The sequence below is a fragment of the Acinonyx jubatus genome, chromosome F2, assembly GCF_027475565.1.
Source record: "Acinonyx jubatus isolate Ajub_Pintada_27869175 chromosome F2, VMU_Ajub_asm_v1.0, whole genome shotgun sequence".
Lineage (NCBI taxonomy): Eukaryota > Metazoa > Chordata > Mammalia > Carnivora > Felidae > Acinonyx > Acinonyx jubatus.
The window spans coordinates 32,740,427-32,759,790 of record NC_069394.1 but is presented as its reverse complement, the minus strand read 5'-3'; the positions used below and the strand labels follow the sequence as shown (position 1 = coordinate 32,759,790).

At 37.1% G+C, this 19,364-nt stretch overlaps 1 long non-coding RNA gene across 1 annotated transcript in view; it reads left to right on the top strand.

Moving 5' to 3' along the window:
• LOC128312807 (uncharacterized) overlaps positions 1-11,096 on the top strand; it is a 103,918-nt gene extending 92,822 nt beyond the window's left edge. The window contains exon 3 of the long non-coding RNA XR_008292566.1: positions 10,093-11,096. This is a non-coding gene — a long non-coding RNA (uncharacterized LOC128312807). The remainder of the gene's footprint in view (positions 1-10,092) is intronic.
• Positions 11,097-19,364: the final 8,268 nt, after the last annotated feature.

Genomic DNA, 19,364 nt, shown 5'->3' with positions numbered 1-19,364 from the left:
TAGAGAAGGGACTTTAAAGAGGTAAGTAAGTTAAAATGAGGTTGTCTGGGTGGTCCCTAATCGAACATAACTGGTGTTGTTTAAGAAGAGATTAGGACACAGACACAGACAGAAGGAAGATTATGATGACGCAGGGAAAAGTGGGCATCTGCAGTGTAAGGAGAAAGATCTTAAAGAAACCTAACCTTCCAACACTTTGATCTTGGACTTCTACCTTCCAGAATTTTGAGAAAATAAACTTCTCTGGCTTAAGCCACTTAGTTTGTGATATTTTGTTATGGCATCCCTAGAACTACGGCTTTCAATATCATCTTGTTACTCTGTTTCATTTACGCATTTATGAAGATATAATCAAAAATATATTTAAAATATTTTTATATTGTGACAATCATTTTTAGTTTATATTGCAAAATATGTGTCTCTTTGTATATATTTTCTCTACTGATAACATGCATATAATTATATCTAGCCACTAAGTGTTCTAGGAGACTTCTACAAAATGATCATAACATATATTAACACCTTTAAGCAAGGTATCATATCAAATGGGATATATGCACATTCTGCTAAGCTATAAAAACAAGATCATATCTAACAGATATTTTGAAGCTAAAATTACTTTAATCTGGCACATTGTCAAATATAGTGCCATATTTGTGGCAATTTTATCAAATGTAGTAATAAAGGATATCGTAGTAACTATGCACAGAGTGTCAAAATGTTTCCTGTTTATACATACTGGAGATTTGTGTATTTTTATATGAGCAATGTAGTGTTGATTCATAAAATTCAACTACTAAAAAGACATGGGGGTGCAATAGGGTATAGAGGCCAAATTAATTTGATGATAAAATGAACTAGGTCTGATTCTTGAATCTACCACTTGTTTGATGTTTGGGTGTGCTCTTCACTTCTAAATCTTAGTTTTTTCATCTTTAAATGGGGATCATTAAAGGATATTGTGAAGCCTAATGAGATAATGGATGTTAACTACTTGGCTTAATTGCTTGGCAAATTGTAGGTGCTCAATAAGGATTAGGTATCACCGTCATCATCATCACCGTCACCATCATCATCAGTAAATTAATAAATGGTAAAAAAAGTGTCACCCCAAAGAAAAACAGAAGAAAATGTCAGAGATGGCTTGAACTGTATAATTATCCAGAAATATTGGATGAGATTTTTATAACTACAGCATTAAACTTGGTGCATTTAATTTCCATTGTCTGTAGAGGAAAACTAAGGTGCAAAGACATATTACTCAACTGAGGTCTTTGATCTAAGTTTTCATGGAAATGTTTTATTTCCTTTCAGGAAGAAGCAAATTGTTCAACATCTATGTAGATCCCTGTTATAATAAAAATGGTCAGTACTCTTAAAACATGATAGAGAAATACTAGTTATAATATTAATTTGTTCTACATGTTACAGAGCAAACTATATGGTCAAGACAATATATGCCATCTGTAATTAATTCTCTGGGTAACTGGATAGGTAAAGATATAACTTGTAGTTATATAATAGTTATATCCTAGTAGTCAACCTAAGATTGTATAATTATAATATAGTACTTTTTTTTTTATTTGAGAGAGAGAGAGAGAGAGAGAGAGAGAGAGAGAGAGAGAGAGACTGAAATCCCATGCAGGCTCCACGTTCAGCACAGAGCCTGACTTGGGGCTCCGTCCATGACCTTGGGATCATGACCTGAGCCAAAATCAAGAATCAGATGCTCAACCGACTGAGCCCTCCAGGTGCACCTAGAATATAGTACTTTCTATAAAACAGGATGCTTTGAGCATCCTGACACTATAGATAGTTTTTAAAGGAAGATATTTAATTACATAGGAAATATTTACAAAAGAAAACTTATCCCAATATCTTTTCTTCCCCATAGTAAAGGGCATGGTCCAGGGGGATGCACATTGGGGATTTAAATTTACCCTTCATTTTCCTCTTTGCCCAGGATTTCATTGAATGGCAGAATTTAGGTAACATCACTGGCAATAATGGTGTTTCACTCTCAGCTACTCTTCTAGCTATGCCAACAGGATTTATTGAGCTCTATTTGATTCCAGTGTTTGATGGTATGAAACATAGTCTTCTTAAGGTTAATTTTCCTCTTTGCAGGGAAATTATCCAAGAATAGGGTGACAAACTTTATATTTTTGAACAAGTAATTCTGGCTGGGTCAGTATATTGAGAAGTCTAGTATATTTTGCCTGTGTTTACTGGCATACTGCAAAGAACTTACTCTGATTTTGGTAGACACCATTACTTAGATGAAGGCTTCCAGACGACTCCTCAGAACTGAGCACTCAGAGGTCAAGAAGGCCTGAGAGAAACAATTTAATTGAAAATTGGCAGTAAAAATATTGTCAGCCTAGAGAAGGAATTAGATCAATTTAATATGAGAGGGCATTCATTATTCTGAGCCACAGTAAACCAGTTGAATTAATAGTATATATTCCTTTCTAAACAATGCAGTGATTTTATCTTTGAAATCACAATATGAAAGTTGCTTTGCTTACTATGGCATTGTAATTTTCAAAGTATTTTCACAGTTTAAAAAAATTTGGGCAAAGGTCTACTTATGCCCACATATAATTCCCTTTTTTTGAGGATAGGTGGAACTTGTGACAAAAGAGATGAAATATTACTACCTTGACTGAGTTACATTATAGAAGACTCTATTTTACTGGACTGGAGTGAGATTGCCCACAAAGCATTAAAGAAGTAAGCAGCCATGTTGTAAGATACTCTTTGAGAGGACCATGTGGCCAGGAACTGCAGGCAACTCACAGGACCCCAAAGCAGCCTCTAGAAGACAGCCAGGAAGATGATGAGGCCCACAGTCACACAGCCACAAGGAAATGAATTTTGCAAACAACTTGAATTGAGCTTCTCCAGTCAACTCTTTAGATAAGAATACCTGGTCAACACCTTTATTCCAGTGAGATCCTGGGCAAAGTAATCAGCTAAACCCTGCCAGACTCCCGACCCACAGAAACTGTGAAATAATAAACGTGTATTATGTTAAGCCACTAAATTTATGGTAATGTGTTATGTGGGTCTACATAAACTAAATACTGGCAAATAGTGAATGAGATACTCTAACCTTATTTCAAAGTCATTCTTATGCAAAAATAGCTACCCAAATAATCAAAGTTGCAATTTCATTTTCTCTTCTCATAAAGTTCCATTCCTTTCCACTCATTCACAATATATAAATCAGAAAGATGAGTAGTGTTTCTATTTTAAGGACCTTTATGATATAAAATAGATATACAGAAAAACCATGAAACCAAGTATATCTAGATGGTCACAGACACAAAGCAATGAAATTGACCAAATGTCTATATTGAGAGTTACTTGCTTTTTTTAAAAAAAAGTCTTAAAATGATTGGCTATGATTGGAAAGAAAAATTTCAAATATTCTTAAGACAATCAGATTGGTGAGCATTCTCAGGAGAAAGTGAACTTGGGACTGGATTATGGAGAACTTTGAGTGTCCAGCTGAGGAACCTGAAATTTATCTGATAGTGAATTGAGAACTTTAGGGTTTTAATAGGCTTCATTTGCTAGCATCATGTCAGAATGGATGACAGCAATAGCAAGTAGAGCGTTCCTGGTGATTCTGTGTAATACACATAGTATGTACAAGACCTTGGGTCAAATGCTGGGACTCAAAAAGGTATAGTAGGTAGTCTGCCTTCAGGTAACCTAGAATTTAGTAGGCGGATGGCTCTATACACTAACCAATAAGCAATAATATATAATCCAAATACTGAGTTAGATTCAAGTTAACTAAAAGGTTAGACAGCAGGGAAATAATTCAAACAAACTCTTGGGGAAGGTATTTATAGAAAAATAGACTTAATGGGACGCAAGAAAGTAAAATAAACATAGGTAAGAGGGATAGGGACATTATTCTAGGTTGAGTATCATCTAATCCAAGGGTAGAGCTTTAATATGGCGTATACGGGATGTGAAGGGTAAATAAGTTTGGTTTTAATTGAAAGCTGATAGAAGAGTAAGAATATAATTTCCATGAAGGCAAGGATACGTTCTTCTTTGCTAAACTTATGTTCTCAGTACCAAGAATAGAGGTTAGCATATGGTAGGTACTGAACAAATAGTTGGGAAGGGAAGGGAAGGGAAGGGAAGGGAAGGGAAGGGAAGGAAGGAAGGAAGGAAGGAAAAGGAAGGAAAGAAAGAAGGAAAGAATAGAAAGGAGAGAGGGAAGGAGAGAAGATGAAAGCTAGAAAATGGGTTGGATAGAGGAGAGCCTTGGGAGTCTTACTATGCAAACAATAGAGTCACCAACCTTTCCAACAACAGAGGCTGATTCTGGCAGATTATGCCCAGAAAGTGTTTTGTTTTGTTTTATTTTGCCATCAGGGTTATTGTAAAGACTAGGCTTAGACTTGAAGCTAAACTTCTGAGAATAGCACAATGTCACAGAGCTGGCTGTCCTGATGAGGAAATTCCTGCCCCGTTCCATGGCATTACTGAATCTAAAAACCATTGCATTTGCCTACCCTTCATGTCACTTCTGCACAAGAACTTCACTTTGCAATCACTGGAAAGCTGACATCAGTACTGCTGCCACCACCAAAATTGGCATGCCTCAATCCCTACTAGCACCGGCAAGAAGTAAAAACTTCACAGAGAGTGTCTTCATTTCCAAATCAAACCGTTAGGTGAATGTACCAGATTGGTGAAGCCCAGGTCACACGTCTGCTTTGTAGCTTCAAGGAAGGCTGGAACTTTTAGGTCTGACTCTTATGTTAGGGAAGAAGAACTTATCATGTGGAACTTCTTTAAATATAAGAAATCTATTCAAAATATGATGGGTAGATATGAATATGACAGTTATTTGCTGTGCAGTAAATTGGAAATTAAAGTACAAGCTACAAGTCTATCATGGTAACTCAGGAAGAATAATCTCACAATGTCATGCGGGACATACTTACGCAATCAGATACGAGAGCCTAATTGGGAGACCAGTTAGATAATTATTTAATTATTGGCTTGTCCTAGGGTTGCAGCCATGGGAATTTTAAGGGCAAGATCAGATACTGAAATATCGATAACATCACAATGTATGGAGTAAAAAGGAGAGGAAAGTGTCTGTAATGACCACCATGGTTTTTAGACTTAGAGAATGATGAGGTTATACATTGGAATAAGAATGTCAAGGAAAAGAGAGTTTGGGATGATTTTCATCTTTAAACCTCAAGACCCTAGTACAGAGGTGGTACTCAGTAAATACCCAATCACCTAAGTAAATATGTTGAATGGCAATTTATGAGGAAGCTGGAGACTTGGGAAGGAAATAGTACCAGAAATAACAGTGATTCATATGGGCTGGTAAAACCTGAAAATTCTAGAAAATCGCTTGGGGAAGAAAAGCAAATGTCCAAAGAATGCATCTGAGGAGAGATACACAGTTAGAAAAAGGAGTAGGAAAAGAAGCAATGAAGCAGACTCATGAGGAAAAGATCAGAGAAGCTGAGGGAGATGTTAGAATGAATGATAAAAATGGTCAGGGATAAGAGTAACACTTGTTCACAATGCTGCACATCAAAGAATAAGACTTGAGGAATGTGCTTCAGTGGTTCTAAGTTATTTTTAAAAATTGTCCTTAAACATCTACTAATGTCATTGTCTCCTTAAAGACCCAGATTAAATATCTCATTTTTCCCAGGTAGAATACCACAATCACTTCAACAGGATAATTGTGAACCTAGGACTATGCTTTACATGTAGAAAGTGCTGCTTTTTAGTTCCCAAAGAATTTGTGATAAAATATGTGAATTTTAAAAATCTCTTTTGATTATAAGCATCCATAGTTCAGGTGGCTGGATCAGAAGACACTAATTGCACTGGAGATTTTCAGTAGAAGAACCAGAGAATAAAGATGCTGAATTCTTTATTCATTCAAATGTGAGACCAGAAAAATTTGAAAACATGTGGTCAAAATCGTCCACAAAAATTTTTTTTGTCCTTCACCCCCTCTCCCAAATACTCCAGATCAGTTAAAGACTCCATTAGCTAGGGAATAAAAGGAGAAAGGAGAGTAAAAAGAGCAAGAATTTATATTTTGCCTATTTCTGTGATCCCAGATGGATTTGCAAAATTCAGTGAGGAGGGAGAAGAGAGGTCTCACTGCTCCCATCTAAAGCTCTGGGGGGTCGTTCCACAGACATGTTTTGGGATGTGACATAGGAACAACAGAGTGTGGCCTCAGGAGGATGTGGAAGAGCATTGGCATTCCCTGTGCTTATGAGAAAGGGTTCAGAAATTAGCTGAGAGAGAGAGAGAGAGAGAAATCATGCTTGAGCAAATGTGAGTACAGCAGTGGATGTGCAGAAGATCTCAGTGCCAAGCAAGGGACACTCAGAGCAGAGGAAGACAAGATGTGGATTGCTTCAGAATGTGCTTGTGTGGAAGAGGTTGGACCTAAGAATCTGACCTGAGAATGAGGTCTGCATAGGGCTAAGGTAGATCAAGTCTTGAGAAGTAGACCAAGAATACTCTCATGGTCTTTGTTCACATAAGTCACCAAAACATTGCATCAATTCCAAGGAAAATGGAGAGCTTGGGGGACACTGAATGTGGACAATTTTAAATCCAAAATGACTGAAAAGACACTGAATTTGATGAGCCTATTTGGAAGTGACTGGATTATGTTTTCTGTATCAGAAGGAGGGTTCAAGCTCTCAAAAAGTAATGTTAAAATAGTACTTTGTTGATTGTGTGATTAGGAAATTCATACTCATCAAACACTGATTAGTCCCATCTACACAGGAGTCTCTATAACACATTTCTCTTTGGTATTTATATGTGATAATCTCACCAGTTCCTGCCTTAATCATTTGTATATTTGCCAGAGGGCATATCACTCATCTGGACAGAGTTCAGGTTAATATGCCTTAGAATGGCCCAGACAATGAACATTAGAGCCTATGGAAAGGACAAAGCCAACAAGTCCAGGTGAGGAACTTGGGAAGATAATCAGAAAATCCAGGGTCTCTTGGCAACCAGCAATAGTTAAAGCTGATACAAGCAGTGCCTAGGTGCCTAGTAAGGGGCTGCAAGTGAGACAGGTGGAATTCAGCATTAGAGGAAGTTCCTAAGCAGTCATTGTTAGAGGTTCGTTAGAACGGTTACCCTTTCCACATCAGGCATCTCTAACAGAGACCTTATATTGAGATCTAATTTCATGGGAAGGACCTTCTAGAGAACTTCTAGAGAAAGTCAGCTTTAAGAGTCCTAGGGAGTACAGTAGACAAAGGTCGTTAGGCAATGTATCAGGTCACATCAGATGACTGCTGCACAAAGACTAATTAGCAATTCTAATTTAGTGGTCAGTTATGGTCCCCTACTTCTTCTGATTCCCCTGGATAAAAATAGGATTGGTCTTGTAATCTGGGGTATGGATGAGCCTGTACCTAGTGAATAAGTGTCCCCAGTGCCATGATGGTCGATAACCAAGTCCTATCATCAGCCATCATTATCCTGCCCTGGCCCTTTGAATGCAATGAAACTGTGGCAGTGCCCTTTCAATATCAAACTACCCTTTGTGTTTTCTCCTGAGTCTTCAGCTGCCACACCCGATCAGAGCTCTGATTCTGCCACTTCACCCTCCTGTGGTCCAGTTCTCCGTTTCATATTAGCTTTGCAGAGAGTTTCAAGGAGCTCCAGAGTTGCTGGCATTGTCATATTTCAAGATCATACTGTTAAAGGAAGATTTTGGATTGAGCAATATGATGGCATATTTGAGAGAATTATTGAAGCTCTGATATTTGACTTACATTATCTTCAGAAGGAGCCCCAAGACAACATGGACACTCCCAGACATTCATCAAATATTCTGTCCTATCAAGTTTGCACCTATCATCAATGAGTCCCAGAAATGCATGCCTACTGTTTCTCAACTACTAAAGTCCCGAGAAAAATGTGGAGGAAAGGCCCTGAAATTTCATTTATATAGTAAGTAATATGTAAAGAAAAATAAGTAAAGTAATAAACTATAATAAGTAAAAAAAAAAAAGGTCTTCCTACTTTAGATTCATTTTGCCAGCATCGTTGAGTGTCTTTAAAAAATTGTATCTTGGCTGTCAATTACAAATGAAGCTTCGCAAGAGCTTTTGTTTAAACGTTGTACATTCCGATGTTAATATGGTTTTCCTAGAAAAGCAGCTGCCTTTTATGGATTTTAAAAAGCCACTGAGTTTTATCAAAGGTTCCTCTTTCATGTTCTTCGATTGCTAAGCTATATAAGTTAACCAAAAGATAACTGAGCATTAACCCATGTTGCCTTTTGTTTTTTATCTTCTTTTGAAATCCCATGAGTTTAGCTAAGTACATTAAATGGAGCATAAATCTTTATGTTGTTTTCATTAAGTCACATATTTGGAATATATATCTGAGACTATTTGATCGATTGTAAAATATTAGCTGCTGCACTGAAGATTTGTGACATGGATTTTAACAAGTGAACAAACATTTCAAGAGCACAGTAAAAACTATTGGCTGGGCAGCATGGATAAGTTATGACACTTGAGTTCAGAGAGATTTTACTCCATAGTATTTTCAGATATACATTGCAATTTACAAAATTAAACATGAGCAAATTTGGAAATAATTTAAAGATTTAGAAATATTTTCCATTTTTCAGTTTTTCCACTTTTATGTTCTTATGATGACTGCCTGTCAAATTACTAAAAAATCCTTATTATACTGGCCCAACAAACATCCACTTACAGATTTATATATTTTACTCTTTTAATATATCATAAATACAATCTCAACTAGTCCCTGTGTCTCAGTTTTACCTTGTCATTTCCTAATCTGGGCTTTTACTTATACTATTTCTTCAGCCCAGAAGTTTTCATGCCTATCTCTCTGCCTACCAAAATCTCATTCATTCATTTATAATTATTAAGCTCCTACTATATGCTAGACAATGTGTTTAGTATCTTTCAAAGTATAGTTTAAATGTCACTTAATCTATGAAACTTTTCATAATTTTATCTCTCCTTTAAAATAACAGGAAGGGGCGCCTGGGTAGCTCAGTCGTTTAAGCATTTGACGTTTGATTTTGGTTCAGGTCATGATCTCATGGAGATCTCATGGAGAGGTCATGATCTCACTGGAGTCTGTTTGGGATTCTCTCTGCCCCTTCCCCACTTGTGGTCTCTAAAAATAAATAAATAAACATTTTAAAAAATTTTTAAATAGGAAGAATTTAAAAAGAGAGAAAGAGAGTTGAAATTCCAATAAAAGACAGTCAACAAGATGGCAGAAAAATTTGAGATTTTATCAGTTGAACAAATAATTCCCAAGCACCTATTCAAGAATATAGGTCAAAAATGAATTTCAAAATTGTCCTATTTCTAAAAGACACAATCTGTTTAGTAGAAGGTTTACATTTAGAAGGATTTTAAGTAAGGAGGCTTTATAGGTCATTAATGGAAATCTTTGAAAATTGCTATTCTATAACAACCGCTCATACAAGTTATTAGAGTTGTGTGCATGGATTTAGCCTTGCCAGTGAGATATTTTGAGTAATTCCCCAACATTGCTCAGCATTCCTGCATAGTAGAAAGTGGCCTAAGACTTTCTTGATGTGTGTAATGTTCAGGTTTCTTCAGTTTTCCTCTAAGAACAGTCAAGCATTCTCTTTCACTGGTGATAGGCATGGTCTCTCCAAGCATTAAACCAGTTCATTCATTGTCTATCATCCACACATCTGTCTCTGTTATGGCCATAGGATTGTGCTACTTAATCCTGTCTGAGTGGCTTCCCAGGAAGGGAAAACAATCTCTTTGTTCTAATATCCCTGAAAAGACAATGTCTCCTTGTTGATAGGAGAAAAAGATAGAACCTTGCCAAAATGAGCAGTGTCAGTGAGAGACTTATTGGCAAAATCTGACCTGGGTGGGGTCCATTTTCTCCCAAATAAAGATTTGGGAGAAATTTCAAGAAATTACTTATAAAGTTTACTTATAAAATACCTTTTAGGTATTTCAGAACAATTTACTATGCAAGCAGTTGAGTCTAATGACTGGGCATGGTGTTTCCTAGGGACACAATATGATGCATTACCAGTGTTCACTACAGCAAAGAAAATGGAAGGACCCAGATTACAATCCAGAATTTACCACTTTAGGTAAGTAACTGTAAATCAACATTGTTTCTAGATTTTTAATTCTGTCTTATATTTTATGGCAGAATGTGTTTGCTAATAACATTCTATAGCTGGAGGTCCTGTTTTGGGAAGAAGTGAAATAGATAGTGGGGAGTATAAAGGTCTCTCAACATCTAGAGCTTGAATTAATTTGTGCCATAAGTCTATGAAGTGAGATAGAAAACTTTGGATTCAAGCAATAAATAATAAATCTTTGGCATGCTTCCAGATTTGAGATCAATATCATTTAAGAAGAAAAAAAATTTTTATAGTTACTGCTACGGCAGAGTAATCACTTGAAACATAGTGCCTAGAATAGTGCTTGGTATATGGTAGGTGATCAATGAATATTTGTTCAATGAATATCAACAAGACTTTTTTCTTTTCCCCTTCCTCTCCAACTACAGCCAAAATATCTCTTTCTAAGACATAGGTCTATCACTGGCTATTAGGGATGGCTATTAGGATTGAAAAACAACAAAAAGAACAACATTGTTTTCCTTCTAGGTCCAAATATATCATGGTTTATTGTATGTGTTAACTTGTCTGGCCCACAGTGCCCAGATATTTGGTCAAATATTATTCTGGATTTTTTGGTGAGGGTGTTCTTAGATGAGATTTACACTGAACTCAATGGACTTGAAGTAAAACAGATTGTCCTCCATACTGTGAGTGAGCCTCATCCAATCAACTGAGGGTCTGAATGGAGTGAAAGGCTGACTGTTCCCAAGCAGACTGCTTCAGACTTCCTCTGCAACATCAGTTCTTCCTGATTCCATGGAAGACTGCCTTTGGTCTTGAACTGTAACTCTTTCCTGAGTTGTCAGCCTGCTGGGCTCAACCATTAGATTGTGAACTCTCCAAGCCTTCACAATAGTGTGTGCCAATTCCTTAAAATAAATCTTTGTATACACACACACACTCACACACATACAGGCACACACAACCCATTTCTTCTGTTTCTTTGGAGAATCCTGACTAATTCCAAAGGTGAGAGATGTAAGAGTGAGATAAAATGTTTTAGAAAGCAGGAAGAATGATCAAAATCACGTGTATTCTGTGTCCACATGCCTCCTGTCCAAACTCATTATAGAACCTCTGAGTTTGGGAGGAGGTTGGAAACAGAAAAGATAGTATGGATGCAATAGTGTTAGTGTGCAAGGCTGTGTTTTCTGCCCCCTGCCCCTCAAGGTAGACTTTTTCCCTTGTGTCGTGTGGGAAGCAATGATAGACACTCCAACTTTCAGTCTGACAGGACAGAGAATCTGTACTTCACATAGGTTATGAAGCCCAGAGATGAGGCAACCACAGTATAATTGCAAATGCTGTATAGCAGGTCTGGGACAGCTTCAAATTTCCCAGAGAGCTTTGGAAAGCATTCCAAAATTTCTTGGGCTTCCAAGCATGGAAATTGGAAGAAAGAGAAAGAAAATGTCTGCAAAAGTTTCTAATGTGAGTTAGGGCCTCTTCAGAAAAGTGTAGTGAGAATAGTTATCAAATGGAGTCAGTTAAAGACTTGGATATATCCCTCCAATTGGCAGATCCCCAGATGTGAGTGTAAACTGAACTGGCATCCAAAAGCTACATGGATCCATGTTAGCAAGACTGTCCGCCCCTGGGGCCTAGGAGCTAAGATAGTATCCTTCTCACAGCAGAAAAGTGAAGGCAGCCTATCAGCACCATCTTACCAGCATCCCTAACTGTCTTTCCGAAATGGTGCTTGCCTGTGTCATGGGATTCTGCTCAGTTCCTTACATGACTCACTGTGAATAGACAACACTTCTCATTGGTCTCAGATCATAGTTCTGGACAATAAGGGAGGTGATACAGATAAGAGAGGGATAGTGAACTGAGGAAAGAAGGAATCCAATGAAGCTACTCCAGAAAGAGAGCAAAGAAAGTACCAGAACACATCCCTTATTACAAGAAGGAATTTTCATAAAACTAAAACATCATGTGGTCAAAATTCAGACTCTCTTAGCTGCAAGTAGCTGATGTGATTGAAATAAGACTCTGCTTTTCCACAGAGAAACTTCCCCTTTAGCATAGCTTAAATATTGTTCAATAGCATATAACTCAATTTCTAATTTCTGCTTCTTATGAACTGGGAAAAAATCACTCAACTATTTCAAACTTGACAGTCTCTCATCTCACAATCGAACAGCTCCTCCTTGGGTGCTTCAGACTTTTAAAATGTATCTTTTCTGTCCTATTAAAAATTTTTTTGAAGCCAGAGGGACTTCCAACTCTTAAGCTATTTCTCCATTGTGTGATTATTTGCTGTTCCAGAATCTTTCTGAAAATAGAAAAATAAAACACAAAATATTATACTAAAAGAGTTTTACACAGTATTTTTAATATGTACAAAGATAGTTCTCATTTCTTAAATAGACTAAAGTCACCAAAAAAAAAGTGTTGCAAACTTGTAGAGAAGGTTCAGACATATATTGATGCTTAAATGGTGCAATAGATATGTAGGCAAAAATTAATGGAGATTTTCTCTGTGGTCACATATTTAGAGACTCCAAGGAAAATAAGGCATATACTGGGTCAATCAACTATTGTATTTAGAGTAGCAGCTTTCAGACTTATTTGACAGAGGAATGCTTTGTGGAAAATGAAGAAACTACGAGCATATAAAACTTACAAAGTTAAAGATGTCTTACTTGAAGAGCAGTGAGAAGTGTAGCATCCTCCCTACTCAGCTTTCTCTGATCTTGTGGGTGGTCCTTGAGACATTTTAGGTACCCAGGGCTCTGACAATACCAAGGATGGAAACAGATCCTGGAGAGTAGGACTCTATAGTAATCTATATAGGGGAAAAGAAAGCTTCTTCTGAATTTTCTCTCTGGTGCTGGGACTGGGATTCATAGTTGCATAACTGGCACCCAGATATAATAACCTAGTCTCCAGAAAACAGTGGTAAAATTTTACAGAATCATTTTTATTTGAAAGCAATTTACCCCTTTCTTACCTTAAAAGATCTCCTGAATGTGGTATAAACCAGTGGGGTTGTGTACTTCCAGAGCAAATAGGATAAGAGAATTTTTCACTAGACACTGTGCCTTACCCTCCCCTCTGATGTATTCTACAGAAAGTAAACTTGAGCGTAGCATTGTGGCACTTAACTTTTCCTTGCACATCAAAGTTCCATATGGAGAGTCTTTACCCAGTGTGATATTTGCTTTATATCAGTCTGGGGAATTTTCAGTGTTTACATTTGTACTGTTTAACCATACTAGAAAGAAAAAAAAAAGAATTCATCTTCTGTTAATGTGCATTGCTTTAAGCACTGCAGCAGAGCGATCACAGTCAAATTGTTTTATAATCAGTAACACACCATTTGGGAATTGGCAACCTACTGTTAATAAGTTGTGTACAACCGTCCTTCTCTAGAGATGCAGTAGGTCTTTGGAGTTAATATACACTACAGTGGGTTTTGTGTTGTTGTTGTTTTAGTTAAGTTGTACATTAAGAAGATAGGATGGGTTAGTACTTTGTGATGAATTATGTGTCTTGATTTGTAATGTGAAATCTGTATGTATTTTTCATTAACGTTGCAGCTAAAATGTATTCCGTAGATAAAAGCCATAAGACTTGAAAGAAAAGTGGGACTGATAACTTTGTTAGAAAAGAACTAGGCCATTAGTGAATATCTTGCTTAGCTGCTTAGTGAACACTTGATTTGCTTTTTGATTACTATTGACTTATAGGGTGATATTTGAAAAAAGTGACATGTGGGATAGGGTATATATTGGTAATAATACTGTACGAGTACTGTTTAGTTACATTTTTACAGAGATTCAGACACATCTAATGCTATTAGAGTCAGGAATCACCAAGAACTTCTAAAATCAACTGTAACTCAATTAGAGCTTCAGACTTTTCATTAACCAATCACATAACAGAACTATAGAACTGGACTATAACCTTAAATATTCCTTTGCTAAATATAGATTATCATCTGCCATATGTAAAACCTTATGCTTCTTTTCATTAATTGAATGAGGGAGTGATAGGTAGATAGAAAGACAGTGGTACAAAATTAATGAAAGAAATGACCCTACATCCCACATATACTAAAGCAGAAGAGTAAAAGGATAAGAAAAGAAATATAAGCTTTCTATAGTTTTCAGCATACAGATCTTTTACATCTTTGGTTAGGCTTATTCCTAGGTATATTATGATTCTTGGTGCAATTGTGAATGGGATCAGTTTCTTTATTTGTCTATCTGTTGCTTCATTATTAGTGTATAAGAATGCAACTAATTTCTGTACATTAATTTTGTATCCTGAAACTTTGCTAAATTCATGTGTCAGTTCTAGCAGATTTTTGGTGGAGTCTATCAGGTTTTCCATGTATAATATCATGTCACGTACAAAAAGTGAAAGCTTGATTTCATCTTTGCCAATTTTGATGCCTTTGATTTCCTTTTGTTGTCTGATTGCTGATGCTAGAACTTCCAACACTATGTTAAACAACAGTGGTGAGAGTGGACATCCCTGTCATGCTCCTGATCTCAGGGGGAAAGCTCTCAGTTTTTCCCCATTGAGGATAATATGAAGGAAATTGAAGAAGTTACAAAGAAATGGAAAAACATTCTGTGCTCATGGATTGGAAGAATAAATATTGTTAAAATGTCAATACTACCCAAAGCAATCTACACATTCAATGTAATCCCAATCAAAATTGCACCAGCATTCTTCTCGAAGCTAGAACCAGCAATCCTAAAATTTGTATGGAACCACAAAAGACCCCAAATAGCCAAAGTAATATTGAAGAAGAAGACCAAAGCAGGAGGCATCACAATCCCAGACTTTAGCCTCTACTACAAAGCTGTAATCATTAAGACAGCATGGTATTGGCACAAAAACAGACACATAGACTAATGGAATAGAATAGAGACTCCAGAACTGGACCCACAAAAGTATGGCCAACTAATCTTTGACAAAGCAGGAAAGAATATCCAATGGAAAAAAGACAGTCTCTTTAACAAATGGTGCTGGGAGAACTGGACAGCAACATGCAGAAAAATGAAACTAGACCACTTTCTTACACCATTTGCAAAAATATACTCAAAATGGATAAAGGACCTGAATGTAAGAAAGGAAACCATCAATACCCTAAAGGAGAAATCAGGAAAAAACCTCTCTGACCTCAGCCGCAGCAATTTCTTACTTGATACATCTCCAAAGGCAAGGGAATTAAAAGCAAAAATGAACTATTGGTACCTCATGAAGATAAAAAGCTTCTGCACTGCAAAGGAAACAATCAACAAAACTAAAAGGCAACCAATGGAATGGGAAAAGATATTTGCAAATGACATATCAGACAAAGGGCTAGTATCCAAAATCTATAAAGAACTCACCAAACTCCACACCCGAGAAACAAATAATCCGGTGAAGAAATGGGAAGAAGACATGAGTAGACACTTCTCTGAAGAAGACATCCAGATGGCCAACAGGCACATGAAAAGATGCTCAACGTTACTCCTCATCAGGGAAATACAAATCAAAACCACATTGAGATACCACCTCATGCCAGTCAGAGTGGCTAAAATGAACAAATCAGGAGACTATAGATGATGGCAAGGATGTGGAGAAACGGGAACCCTCTTGCACTGTTGGTGGGAATGCAAATTGGTGCAGCCACTCTGGAAAACAGTGTGGAGGTTCCTCAAAAAATTAAAAATACATCTACCCTATGACCCAGCAATAGCACTGCTAGGAATTTACCCAAGGGATACAGGAGTGCTGATGCATAGGGGCACTTGTACCCCCATGTTTATAGCAGCACTTTCAACAATAGCCAAATTATGGAAAGAGCCTAAATGTCCATCAACTGATGAATGGATAAACAAATTGTGGTTTATATACACAGTGGAATACTACGTGGCAATGAGAAAGAATGAAATATGGCCCTTTGTAGCAACGTGGATGGAACTGGAGAGTGTTATGCTAAGTGAAGTAAGTCATACAGAGAAAGACAGATATCATATATGTTCACTCTTATGTGGATCCTGAGAAACTTAACAGAAGACCATGGGCGAGGGGAAGGAAAAAAAAGAAAAGAAAAGAAAAGAAAAGAAAAGAAAAGAAAAGAAAAGAAAAGAAAAGAAAAGAAAAGAAAGGTTAGAGAGGGAGGGAGCCAAAACATAAGAGACTCTTGAAAACTGAGGACAAACTGAGGGTTGATGGGGAGTGGGAGGGAGGGGAGGGTGGGTGATGGGTATTGAGGAGGGCATGGGATGAGCACTGGGTGTTGTATGGAAACCAATTTGACAATAAATTTCATATTAAAAAAAAAGAAAAGAAATATAGTAAAACCTTGCATTGTGAGTAGCTTGTTCTGCAAGTGTTTTGTAAGATGAGCAAACATTTCTACTAAATTTTAACTTGATAAACAAGTGATGTCTTGCAAGACAAGTAGTACATGACACCAAACATCACATGATCACAACTGAGCCAATGGTTCTTAAAATTTAGTTTGATATACAAGTGCTTTAGATTACAAGCATGTTTCTGGAACAATTTTTGCTCACAGACCAAGGTTTTACTGTATTCAGGAAATTTCGGTGTGTGATTGGTCAGCTTTGCTCAGCTCATGAGGACAATTGCTCTTAGAGAAACTTGTTACTCAGTGCTGGGTTAACTTTGTACTTGAAGTAGGGACAGAACCTAGAAAACAAGAGAAGGTTGCCTGCTTCATTATCGGTAAGGAGAATTATATGTACTAAGTATATTAAATATATACATATGCATACATATACATATACATATGTGCATGTGAGTGTGTGTGTGTGTGTGTGTGTGTGTGTGTGCGAGCGCGTGCACATATGGCATAAACACGTAAACTGGGCTGGAAATTAAAGTGAATGAAATGAAGAAAATCCAGACATATTATTTGGTAGGCTTGAAGGGGAGAGACATTAGTTAAATAAAAATGTGGAGAGCAAGGGGGCCTCTAACCAGGTTTATTTGAAACTGAATGAAGCTTGGTTTGGTAACTTTTTTTTTCTTTTTCTTTAAGTTTTTATTTGAATTCCAGTTAGTTGGGGTGCCTGGGTGGCTCAGTCGGTTGGGCATCCGACTTCGGCTCAGGTCATGATCTCGCGGTCCGTGAGTTCGAGCCCCGTGTCGGGCTCTGTGCTGACAGCTCAAGGTCTGGAGCCTGTTTCAGATTCTGTGTCTCCCTCTCTCTCTGACCTTCCCCCATTCATGCTCTATCTCTCTCTGTCTCAAAAATGAATAAACGTTAAAAAAAATTTGAATTCCAGTTAGTTAACATTCAGTGTAATATTGGTTTCAGGTATACTGGTAACTTTCTTCTGTGTCTCACCTTGATGATCTTTGTGTCCCTGAAGACTCATATTTCTAGTAAAGCAGCTTTATGATCCAGGGTCAACTGACCTGAAAATATGCTAGTAACATGCCTTATTGGTAAGAGCAGTTTTTCAAGATGAAATTCAAACTAGGAACACTCGCTTCCTAAAAATTATAAAAATGACCAAAAAGACAGAGAGCCAAAATTATATCATAATGAGTGTAAAATAACATTCATTTGGTACTAACCATTTGCAAAATTCTTTCATGTATATGGTCTCATTAGAACTTTGTCCGATCTTATATTGCCATTGTTGTGATTAGTCTTATTGTTAAATAGAAGAAAAACTGAGGCTTGGATTCAGAGATTTGTTCAGAGGACAATAATGAGTTCATTTTTGTAACCCCAGTGCCTAGCATATTGCTGACCCATAGAAGATGTTTATTAGAGGAATGTATGAAGCTCTGTTTCATTCATATCTTACAAGTTGAAGCTTGTAAGTACTGAAACTAGAAGCAATTATTTCTGCATTACTTAGGCCTGTTTTTGTTGCAAGTAACAGAAATAAGCAAATTTTAGAGGTATTATTATGATTGTACAGAATCTAAGGTCATGAAAGTTGTAAGTCTTAAAAAAATGAAAAGGAAAACTGGAAGGCATTAGTAAATCAAGGCTGTATTTCTCTCTCTCCCGTATGTTTGCTTCATTTTTTCATAACCTCTTTCTTCAAAGGAGCTTCCTCTGCTCTTCAGGCCTATGGTGGAAAACAGCTGTCCCACAACTCCTGAGTTCACATGTTAACAGATTAAGTCTCAACTCAAATTCTTAGGAAAAAGATCTCAGTTGCCTAAACCTTTGTTAAGATTTCCACTTCTGGAGTATCAAGAATCAAACATGGCTCTTGGAATCCCACTCCTTGAGACACGTGGTTGGGAGTCGTTCATAGAAAATGAAGGAGGCATTGATTTATAAGCCATGCAGATGTTCCAAAGGTGTCTGTTGCAATATCTTTTACCAAATCCTATGTTGACCCTACCCTCCTACTATGCATTAGTGCCACTAGGAAGGATACAGTATTCTATGTAATGTCCTCTCCTACATGATTTCAAGTAGGGAGAAAAGCCCTTAATAATTCCCTTTGAATTTTTACAGAGTAGAAAGTAAAAGCTACAGAAATGAATGGTTGTATCTGTCTTTTGTTAAAATCCAACTTCCTTGTGATTATGCTGCTTATCCTGGAGGTGGAGAGGACTAAACAATTTTAAAAGAAATCAAAGTAGAAACAGTGATTGTACTATAATATTGGTCTACAAACCACATTTCCTAGTCTTCTTTGCCAGTTGGCACTTTACCTGAGTCAGTCATAAAGGACAACTGGAACTATCCAGGTAAAAGAAGAAGGTGAAGTATGTTCCACTCAAAGGAACAAACATTTGAGGCAAGATATTTGTAGAAACATTTATATTGTAGAACAGTTGCAGTGTAGATTGTAAGGTGGAGGGGTAGCAGATATGATTGGAAAAGCAGACTGCAGGTGGGCCAGGGTAACTAGACTTTGGATGTTCTGAGAATGTAAACTTTCTTCCATGGGCCAGTGAAAGCCCTTGAAGAAGTTGTGGGGTCATACTGGTAGTTTAAAATCTCACTCCGGTGAGAAGAACACTGTAGAAAAACTAGAAACAACTCAGAAAAAGCAGTGAGGAGACTATGTAGTTATGGACCAAAGAGAGATGTGTAAAATGAGGGCTGAGTCAAAGTTGTAGCAGTGGGAATATAGAGAAAAGGACTCAGTAAGATCTAGTAATAAGGATGTCAAATCTCAAAGTGTTGTTGAGAATGTGGGAA